Genomic DNA, 12,044 nt, shown 5'->3' with positions numbered 1-12,044 from the left:
AATCAGTGAGGGATTTACCTAAGCGAGAGAAGGTTGACCGTTGGAAGCAGAAATCAACGCACAAAGCTCGGAGACCCATAGGTCACTGCGTTTGACCTCTAGTTATAGAACACTCATCATGAGATCTTTGAAGAAGCTCTATACATGCTTTGATTCAACGTAACACAAGCGAAATCTGAAGAGTTGATATTGCATCGTTGTATTTAGGGTTTAGATTTGGGTATTTGAATTTTGGATGATGAAATGAGAAAGAGTCGTTGAGAATCGCGAATAGAGAAGGCAAAAAGGATAATTCTCTGTTCGATTTGTGACCTTGCACAAATTTGTGCAAGGTTTGTGACTGATTGATCATGGCGAGTTGAGAGAAGTGAGAGAGAAAGCGGAAAGAAGGGCGACTGGGCAGGGGGGAAATGATTTTTAGGGTTTGGGTAATTTAGGATGTCTCTAGGGTTAAGGATAAGAGATGGGATTTGGGACGTTGATTATTTAGATCAACAACCCTGATAATTCAGGGTTTAAGAGATTTTAAAGAGAAAATGCGGGGGGCGTTGGATCTCCTGGTTTCAACGGCTGAGATTAAATCGGATGGATGTTTAAAATTAAAGGAAAAACGGAGATAAAATGAGGGTCGTTGATCTGTTGGATGGACGACCTAGATTGGTTGTGTTTCTTTTGTGAGTGATAGAGACATGTGACGTGGCGTGCTCTGATTGGTTCTCATGGATTAGGGCGGATTGCCAAAGTGGAAAGAAGGGAGTGGACTTGGATTGGGTCAAATGGGATTAGGCTTGGGTATTGGGCTGGTTTTGATTTAAAGAATGGCCAATTTGTGTTTAATTGTTCAATTGCAAATGTAGCCCTTTTAATCTTTTAACCCTTTTGAGATTACTTTGAATAAACTTAATTAATTTCCAATGAAATGTAGTAAAATTACAAATATCAAATATACTATTAATTATTGTAATTAGTTATTTATAAAATACTTTATTTTCTAAATTACAACACTAGTTTTGAATTATTAACATAGTAATCTAATTAATCAAAAATTTTAAGAAGTAATTAATTATAAAGCCTCTGTGGTGTGTTTTAAAATTATTTTAATAGTACTAAAATAGTATATATATTTGTAAATATATAATACTAACACTAGGTGATTAATTTCAAACTAATACTTAATTTAATTTGCAAAAATAGGTATTATTGATAGAAAACTACTTTCAAAACATTCATTGTAAATTATAAAGTATAACTAAATTAATTTTAAATGGGAGGGTCAAAATTGACCATCAACAATAATCACTTAGCCCAATAATGAGGCTCGTGCACGCGTCGCCACAAAACAATAACACTCAATCCAATATGGGCCTGGCGTATGCGTCACCTCATAATCAATACCAAACGGATCTAAGGCCCAAACTCAGTCATTAACCGTTCAAGTCTCAGATGAATACATCTCAAATTCAATTAAGCAATTTTACCCTTAAGCGATATCAGCAATATGTGAGGAATCAAATGAGAAGTACTGAGACAGAGTTATCATACACGAATATAGTATCATGACTGAGAACATGTGTGCAAATAAGGTATATAACTCATGAACAACAAGAATAATCCTATCAAGTCTCAAACAGTTAGCACATAGCCTAGACATGATGTCTAGCATGATTCACAAGTCAAATAATCAAACAAGTAGAGGGGACACGGGGATAACATGATATGACAACAAAACAAGCCCGGTATTAGCCTAAAGGCCTCTCCAAACCATGAACAAATCGGTGCACACACCCACGCCTGTCACCAAGCATGTACGTCACCTCAATATCTTTCATATAACACGGTCCTTAAGGTTAAATACCCTCAAATCCAAGTTCAGATGTGTTGCATACCTCAAACCGCGCAAATCACAACTCCAACAAGCCTTTCCCACGTGTATCTGCCTCCAAGCGACTCGAATCTAGTCACAAACAACTTAATATCAACAAATAATGTCGTAGGAAATAACTTCAAACAATAAAGTTTCAATCTTTATCAAAATAAAAAAGTCAACCCCGGGCTCGCACCTCGGAACCCGACAAAATTAACTAATTTTGGATATCTATTTGGTTACGAGTCCAACCATACCAAAATCATCCAATTCCGACCTCAAATCGACCTTCAAACCTTCATTTTTCATTTTTGAAATGTTTCCACCAAATCCCATATTTCTTCACTTTAAATCACTAATTAAATGCTAAAACAAGGATGGAATCATGATACAACAAAAAAATCCATGTCAAAACACTTACCCCGATCCAAGATGTGAAAATCCCCTCCAAAATCGCCCAAAATCGAGCTCTACAACTTAAAATATAAAAATAATACTCTAACCCTCGATTTGGGATTTTAATATATGTTGCCTAGTTGTTCCTCTTCGCGATCGCAGAAAGTCCCTCGCGATCGTGAAGAACAAAAGTTCAGTGACCTAAATAATTGTAACGACCCGACCGGTATTTTTGAGATCTAGCATGTCGTTCGGCTGTTTGAGGCCTTGGGTAACTTCACTTAATGTTTTATGACTTTTACGCGTAGTCGGAAATAAATTTCGAGGAAGTTCGGAGTTGATTCGGATTAAAAATTCTCAATTCGGAAGCTTTAAGTCGGAAGAGTTGACCAAGGTTTGACTTTTGAGAAAATGACCCCGGAATTGTAATTTGGAGGTTTCAATAGGTTCGTATGATGATTTCGGACTTGGGCATATGTTCGAGTTGCGTATCGGGTGGTCTGGAAGCATTTCGATGCTTATTGTGGAAAGTCGGTATTTTGAAGGTTTTAGAATTTCCTATGATTGATTTGAAGCGAACTTTGATGTTATTGATGTCTGTTTGGGATTCTGAGACTTGAAATAGGATCGTTTCGTGATTTGTGACTTACACGTAAAGTTTGGCATCATTCCAAAATGTTTAAGTGTAATTCAGATGCGTTCGGCGAAGTTTGAATGTTTGAAAGTTGAAAGAATGGTATTGATCGTCGATTCGTAGTTTGGATATTTTTTGTGTGATTTGAGGTCTCGAGCATGTTTGCATCATGTTTTGGAATGGTTGGTATATTTGAACCGGATCCGAGAGGCCTCGGGTGTGTTTCGAATGGGCTACGGTCATTTCGCCATGTTTGAGTTGTTGTTTATGATATTTGGTGCATCCTTCATCGCGACAGCAAAGAAACGGTCATGATCGCGAAGAGCAAAGTGTTGTTTCGGGCCTTGTGAATCGCGATCGTGGAAGGAAGGTCGCGATCACATATAAGGAATTTCTACTATCAGTAGCTTGACTTCGGGAGCCTATATATTGCAATCTATAAGAAATTTGGGGATGATAAAAAATGAGAGTTGTAGCCTTTTGAATCTAGTTTTCCAAAAATCAAACTGTTTGTCATTTGGAATTTTGTACAAAAATTTATGGCCATTATACCGATGGGTGTCTGTGAAGAAGAAACAAAATTTGTACATCGCGATCGGGAGATTTTGGCTGCGATCGTGATGAAGGAAACAATGCCGGAACTTTTGTTAATCGTGTTCGCATGGATAATGACTGCGATCGCGAAGAAGGAGGCCTGGCAGGTGCATTAAACATCTAATTTCGAGATTTTGAGCTCATTTTATCAATTTTAAGTTCTTGGAGCTCATGTGGGGCAAATTGGAGTGATTCTTGAAAATCATTTTTGCCATATATCATAAGGTAAGTTATTCCTACTTGTTTTGAGTTAAATATATGGATTTAACATGGAGATTTGATAGGAATTATGGAACTTTTGGAAAAAAACCTAGAAATGGTATTTTTAGATTTTGACCACGAAATTGGACATGCAATTAGGAATAAATTATATATTTGAGTTCGTGGTATTATGGGTAATATTTATCTTCAACTATTTTCAGAATCCGGGCATGTGGTCCCGAGGGTTGACTTGGTTGACTTTTTGAGCGGAGTTAAAAATTATTATAAATTGATTAATTATGCGTATGGGAGTATATTTTTATTAGTTTGTACGTTGTTTGACTAACTTCGGATCGATGGGAATTGGTTTGAGGTGTTAGAGAGGCGTTGGAGCCGGTTATGGAACTTCGTTGCGAGGTAAATCTCATGTCTAACTTTGTGAGGGGGAATCTGTCCCGTATGTATTAAAATTGTTATGTGCTACTAGTTGTGGGGTGTTGCGTACGCACGAGGTGACAGGGGTTTGTACGTAGCTAAAAGCATATTTATGTCCGGGTAGACTTAGGACTTTATCATGTAATATTTAAATTATTTGAACTCATTTTGCTAGCTTAATTAAGTGAATTTATAATTGAAATTGATTTGGGAATATATTAGGCCGAGCTTTCTCACCTTGAGTTGTTTGGTGAGATATTTGATAAACGGTAAAAATCATGTTTACTTTATGCTCCTGCACCTGTGTTGTAAGTACGCGATTCGTAATTTGATACGTTTCATCCTTTCTTGTGGATCGGGTGGAACGCCTCGGCAGTATATTGAGATGCATCTCTGGTTTACGTCGGTCGACCCTCGGCAGTGTATACACCTCTCTGGATCGGGTCGTACGACCTCGGCATAATCGTGCGTTATACCGCTAGCAGTCCCCCATTCACGAGATCCCCATTCTATTGAGGCCTGGAATTTTATATGGTATTCCTTATTCGTTTGAGTTGCACTTGATATTTCAGATCTGTTGAGATAACACATGATATTTGAGAGAATTATATCGTTAAAAGAAATTTTTGGAGGATTATGGTAGTTACAGTTTTTATTTCACTACTATTGTTATGCTTCATATCAGTTATGAGCTATCGTATTGATTTATTGGACCACTAGTAAGTGTCGATGTCAACCCCTCGTCACTACTTCTTTAGGGTTAGGCTAGATACTTACTGGGTACGCGTTGATTTACGTACTCATACTACACTTCTGCACTAAGTGTGCAGGATTTAACAGGTTCATTTGGTGACTATATTGGCGCGTAGGCGCAACTGCCGAGGGGACTTTATGGTGAGCTACTTTCTATGCTACGCAACGCAGTCCACAGAGTCTCCATATTATTTATTTACTTTATTCTATCTATTTTATATTCCAGACAGATGTTGTATTATTATTGCACTCTTTAGTAGACGCTCATGCACTTGTGACATCGGGTCTTGGGATGTTCTAGAAGTTGTTTGTGGTTTTGCTTAGAATTTACACACTTTTATTATCTATTTTATTTAAATTGTAAGTTTTCATGATTTTAATGCGTTGACTTCTTTATCTAATAAAATTCACGATTTTCGAAAATAATAAAATGCATAATTAAGTTAGTAGTTCACTCTTGGCTTGCCTAACGGCGACGTTGGGCGCCATCACGACTTATAGTGGGTTTTGGGTCGTGATAGCTTGGTATCAGAGCACTAGGTTCAATTAGGTCTCAAGAGTCATGAGCAAGTCTAGTAGAGTCTTGCGGATCGGTATCAAGACGTCTGTACTTATCTTTGAGAGGCTACATGGATGTTAGGAGAACTTCCCTTCCTTGATTCCTCATCGTGCAATATGATTTCGTTTAACCATATGCCTTCGGTTTATTTCCTACTAACTCGTACGCGATGTTAGGCACTTTTTATCAATTGGGCACCGACGAGTTGTGAAAATGCTACAGATGCGGTGCATGATGTTTTTCCCTGAGTATGCAGGCGGACTATTATTGTCGCCTTGTGAAGGAGTGTTCTGTCATTTCAGCCTAGTATTGATGTTGCCTATGGTATTGAGGCTATGCACAGTGTATTATGATGTTCATGTATTGTTATCGCGTAGTGACAGTGTGAATTGTAGGATGCTTACTTATGTGTCGCGACAATGAATGATTTGGGAGGAGGATTAATCGGTTCAAGATCGGGATATTCGACATTTGATTCCAGCGGAAGAGAGGCAATTAGACTATAGATGTTCATGCACTGGTTGATAGTGTCTCGAGATTGGATATTTCCTAATTTAGTGGAACTCTTGTTAATATTGTGGTGTCATCGTCCTTGTTTGAATGCATTGAGGCTCGTCGGTGATGGCCTTCTTTGGTTTTCTTTCGGGGCAAAGTGTTGTGGAATGGTACTTAAGAGGCGGTTATCAAAGATGGTGATGTGTGGCGGATTCGTGGGTCGGATCGGTGCTTCTGGTGTTGAATGGTTCGTGAGGGATGATCTTTATGGAGGCTCAGAATTGGTGGAAATTTATCAGTTTGGGTGCTACAGAGATATATTATGATTTGAGGCAGTATTTGGGTAGCGAAAGATGAGTAAGGACATAGTGGTAGGTGTCTCGCGGATGTTGAATTTCTAGAGGTCGAGTAGTTCGCTTCGAAAGATAGTTAACTCAGAGTGAGAATGTTAGCCTATCGTATGGATTTCGTGGTAGGATGGCCACATGATTCCAGAAAGCTTGGAGCGATTATGGCCATGTTAAACAAGTGTCTAAATCTGTGTATTTCGTTCGAGATGACGGCTTTGTGCTTCGGAAGTTTGAATATGATGGAAAGAGTTTGCTTGCGATGTAATATGACGTCGAGTTTTGGATGCATCGCTAGACCTTCATTTGATGTTTATAGCAAAGAGCGGGCGCTTTCGACTGGTGGGCGAGCGTGGGTTCAAGAGGATTAACTAATTTTGTAATGGTTGTAATCAGGGAAATGTCATTGGAAGATGTCAATATGGGGTCACTCAAGTGGGCTATCTCCTGTGAGAAGTTAGGAGTTGCGTGATTCCTAGTAAAGGTCCTCTGAAGAACTTTATTTTTTGTCCAACATGAAGTATGTACTACGATGTGAGCTGGGATCGCTTGAATAAGATGGTGTAACGGTCAGGAGGTCGAGTGTGTGTTTGGAGATGGTAATTTGAGTTATGTCATGAAAGTTTAACAAGAGATTGTGAGGAATTTGGTGGAGTGACGGTGCGAAATTATGGTAACCAAAGAGGAGGAGTCATTGTAAATTATGAATTTATGTAATTGTGGCTTGAAGCTAAGTGGGGGAGCCCACCGTTTACGATTGGGTGACGTGGTTGTGTGCCTTAGCAGCATCGAGTTATTGGTACGTTGGTGGATTAGTTATGATTAAGGAAAGAGAGTCATTCGATTGCTTCTTCTGGTATTCCTATGCTACCAGAGCATTGGTTGCTAGCTATATATTCGGGACCAGGTCAAAGTGGGTGACTCTCAACAATTGTTCTAGTGGGTTCAAGAAGTAAAGTGTGGTGCCTAAGTATTTTTGAGTTTGTCGTGTGACTATGGAATTAGTTTTGCAGCGAGGTGTGAAAGAGGCTTGGAGTATTTCTATGAATGTCACCAGGTCTGTAGTGCGATGTTAAAAAGATGGAGGAAACAACTTTGGATTCACAGGAGGTCTTTCAGAATGGGTGTATCCGTTGGAGATACTATTGAGTGCATAAGGAGGGTATAGGATGTATGATGGGTATTGAGTTGATGTGGTCTCGTGATTTGGGTCACTCAGGATGAGTGTTATTTGAGATCTGTTATGTGTTTGAGTAGAACTATTATTACGAAGGCAAGTCAAGATTAAATTAGAAGAAGTTGTGTCAGTTAGTAGTGGTTTGAATCAGTATGGTTGTGGAAATGATCGATTCCTTCGGGGTGGTAAGGCTATATAGGTGATTCGTGGTTGTACATGCGGTCTTGACAACCACCGTAATTTGATTGATTTGGAGGTATTTGATTATGATGGCCTTGTTATGTGTAAATGAATCCCATAAGAGTTATGGCAGTTTAGACGACGACTTGAGGCTTGCATTTTCTGGGGTTATGGGAATTTGGTTGCGTGTTGCAATTGTTCCTCTGAAATGTGTTGAGTGAAAGGGTTCTAGATGATGAAGTGTTTATTCAATTGGTGGTTCAGGAGTTATGATGAAATTCTTGTACTCTCGCGTAGCGACATGATAGGTGCAATGAGCAGTATGGAAATTTGGAAGTTGAGGATCAAGGTTACAATTTGGTGTTGATAAGAATGTCACGAGTTCGGAGGAGCGGGGGAGGATTTTAGATGTTCAGAGTATGCTGACACTATTTTCGGGCAGCCCGAGGATGGTCTATTTTGTGGTAGGAGCGTTGGGTTATTAAAATGGGGATACTTGGCTAGTATTATAGAAATAGCATGGTCGATGGCCATTAATGTTTAGATTTTACTACCTGGTGTGGAAGGTTGTGGGAGTATATCCCACGGGAAGATCGTATAAGTGTGGCATGCTAGTCATTCGATTGAAATCAGGTATGAAGATTTTGGTATTGTCACCAATGGGAGAGGTTATGACTGATAGGCGCTCTATTTCTTGGGTTGTGGACTGTGGGAGTTTGTTCTGGATTTGATGACTGCTCATATGTGTCATGAATAGGGTCATCGTGGATCCGTGAAAGGTTATTGGCACAGTGTGGGATGATTGGAATTGGCTTCAGGTCCGTTAGTAGATCTAATGTGAATGCATGCTCTACATCAGGTCAGATGTGTTCATTCATATAACATTGCTTATGAAGGAGTCTTCGGGTGTTGGATGTTATTCCTTTTATCAGCTATTCTATGTAATAAATATTATGCCATGTGGGTTGTGAAACGTCTTGATTATTCGCACATGTGTTGTGATTATATGCGCAAGACGGCTCTCTAGATACAGGTCATTTATTGCATCTTAGTCGTGCCTGAGTTTTTGTAGCGCATGGCACTATCTGTCATCCCAGGGTTGTATTTATGCACTTGGCGTGCTTGTGGCCGATATTCGGGTATTTCGTAGGTATGAGCATTATGGCTTGATAAGTATTTCCTTATTTATTGTTATGTGTGGATCAACTCGCATGCCGCCACGGGTATGTTGTTTGGATCATGTTGCACCCCGCAATAGTGTCATATTTGGATCGGGCTGCGCGCCACAACAATGTCATTTTTGGATCGGGCTGCACGCCGCAACGGTGTCATGTTTGGATCAGGTTGCACACCGCAATGGTGTCATGTGTGGATCGGGTTGCACGCCGCAACAGTGAGATGTTGAGTATGGATCCTTATACTTATTTTGTGTGCCTTGTTTCTCATCTCTAAGATAGGTTTATAACATCTGTTTGGCCGTTTTATTTGGTACGCGTGCTGGATGGTTCTTGCCAGAGTTCGTTCTTCCTTATGGGTCACATTCGAGTTTGTAGCTTGTTGGCACATTGATGGCGTCATATGAGATTTTTGACGGTGTTTGAGGTGGCTTATTGCCCGGGCAGCTTGTACTGGGTGAGACGAGGTTATTGGACCTGAAATCAGTGCAATCAAATTTATATAAGGTATATTAGAAGGAAGATGTCACTATTCAGTTCAGAAAGAGGCAAAAGTTCTTATTGAGCAGAGGACTCCATGATTTATTGATTTGGCAGGTGGTTAAGAGCTTCTATGCGTCGTTTTCATCGTTGCAGTATCGCGAGGGTTGGATCAGGGCTTATGCGCATATAAGGTATACTACGGGTATCAGGTTAGTAAATCTGCGGCTTTTATGGTTGGAGGATGTTATTATGGGCATATAAATTATGCGGTGCATTGTGTGGTTTCAGCATGGGTGCATGATCATATTTCGTACATCAGGTTGAGATTGATATGGTGTTCATATGTTAGAATCAGGTCTCGTAGAGAATTCCGGATGTTGGAATTTGGTTCTAAGGCTTGTGGGCTAAGGTAGCAGGAAGGATCTTTAGTCTGGCTTGAGCTAATGTATTCACATGGTTTGTGGTGGCACGGGTAGGTGCACGAGGTGTTAAACATTGGTTTTGGGAAATTCCGGAGCGGTTCTTGGCACGTTCGAGGACGAACGTATGTTTAAGTGGGGGAGAATGTAACGACCCAACCGACTGTTTTGAGCTCTAGAGCATCGTTCTGCGGTTTGAGGCCTTGATTAGCTTCACTTCATGTTTTATGACTTGTACACGTAGTCAGAATCGAATTTCGGGAAGTTCGAAGTTGATTTGGATGGAAAATTCTCAATTCAGAAGCTTTAAGTTGGAAGAGTTGACCAAGGTTTGACTTTTGAATAAACAACCTCGGAATCGGAATTTGAAGGTTCCAATAGGTTTGTATGATGATTTTGGACTTGGGCATATGTTCAGGTTGAGTATCAGGTGGTCTGAAAGCATTTCAACGCTTATTGTGGAAAGTTGGTATTTTAAAGGTTTTAGAATTTCCTAAGATGGATTTGAAGTGAACTTTGATGTTATTGATGTCCGTTTGGGATTCCGAGCCTTGGAATAGGTTTGTATCATGATTTATGACTTGCACGTAAAGTTTGGTGTCATTCCGGAATGTTTAAGTGTAATTCGGATGCGTTCAGTGAAGTTTGAAAGTTTGAAAGTTGAAAGAAGGGTTTGATCGCTGATTCGTAGTTTGGATATTTTTTGGTGTGATTTGAGGCCTCGAGCAAGTTTGCATCATGTTTTGGGAATGGTTGGTATGATTGGACGGGACCCGGGGGGTCGGGTGTGTTTCGGATGGGCTACGGGTCATTTCGCCATGTTTGAGCTATTGTTTATGAGATCTGATGCATCCTTCATCGCGATCGCAAAGAAACGACCGCGATCGCGAAGAGCAAAGTGATGTTCCAGACATTGTGAATCGCGATCGCGTAGAAGGAATTTCTGTTGTTAGTAATATGACTTCAGGAGCTTATATTTTACAATCTATAAGGAATTTGAGGATGATACAAAAATATAAAAGTTGTAGCCCTTTGAATCTAGTTTTTCGAAAATCAAACCGTTTGTCATTTGGAATTTTGTACAAAAGGTTATGGCTATTATACCGAAGGGTGTCTGTGAAGAGGAAAAATATTTTGTACATCACGATCACGAGGTTTTGGCCGCGATCGCAATGAAGGAAACGATGCAGGAACTTTTGTTAATCACTATCACATGGATAAGAAGGAGGCATGTCAGGTGTATTAAACATCTAATTTTGGGATTTTGAGTTCATTTCATCAATTTTAAGTTATTGGAGCTCATCTGGGGCGATTTGGGGTGATTCTTGAAGATGGTTTTCGCCAGATATCATAAGGTAAGTTATTCCTACTTGTTTCGAGTTAAATACGTGGGTTATATATGGATTTTAACATGGAAATTTGATAGAAATTATGGAATATTTGGAAGAAAACCTAGAAATGGTATTTTTAAATTTTGACCACGAAATTTGACATGAAATTAGGAATAAATTATATATTTGAGTTTGTGGTATTATTGGTAATGTTTATCTTTGAAAATTTTCAGAATCCGGGCATGTGAGCCTGAGGGTTGGCTTGGTTGACTTTTTGAGCGGAGTTAAAATTTATTATATATTGATTAATTATGAGTATGAGAGTATATTTTTATTGGTTTGTACGTTATTTGACTAGTTTCGGATCGATGGGCATTGGTTTGAGGTGTTAGAGAGGCGTTGGAGCCGGTTATGGAGTTTTATTACGAGGTAAGTCTCCTTTCTAACTTTGTGAGGAGGAATCTTCCCCTTAGGTATTAAAATTGTTATGTGCTACTAGTTGTGGGTGCTACGTACACACGAGGTGATGAAAGTCCGTACGTAGCTAAAAACATATTTATGTCCGGGTAGACTTAGGACTTATCATGTAATATTTGAATTATTTGAACTCATTTTGCTAGCTTAATTAAGTGAATTTATAATTGAAATTTATTTGGGAATATAGTAGGCCGAGTTTTATCGCCTTGAGTTGTTTGGCGAGATATTTGATAAACGGTAAATGTCATGTTTACTTTATGCTCAAGCACCTGTGTTTTAAGTACGTGACTCGTAATTCAATAAGTTTCTTCCTTTCTTATGGATCGGGCCAAATGCCTCGGTAGTATATTGAGATGCATCTTTGGTTCGCGTCGGTCAACCCTCGACAGTGTACACACCACTCTGGATTGGGTTGTACGACCTCGGCATCATCGTGCGTTATATCGCTAGTAGTCCAGATATTCACGAGATCCCCTTCTATTGAGGCGTGAAATTTTATATGGTATTCCTTATCCATTTGAGAT

The sequence above is a fragment of the Nicotiana tomentosiformis genome, chromosome 9, assembly GCF_000390325.3.
Source record: "Nicotiana tomentosiformis chromosome 9, ASM39032v3, whole genome shotgun sequence".
Taxonomy (NCBI): Eukaryota; Viridiplantae; Streptophyta; class Magnoliopsida; order Solanales; family Solanaceae; genus Nicotiana; species Nicotiana tomentosiformis.
This window is presented reverse-complemented; position numbering follows the sequence as displayed.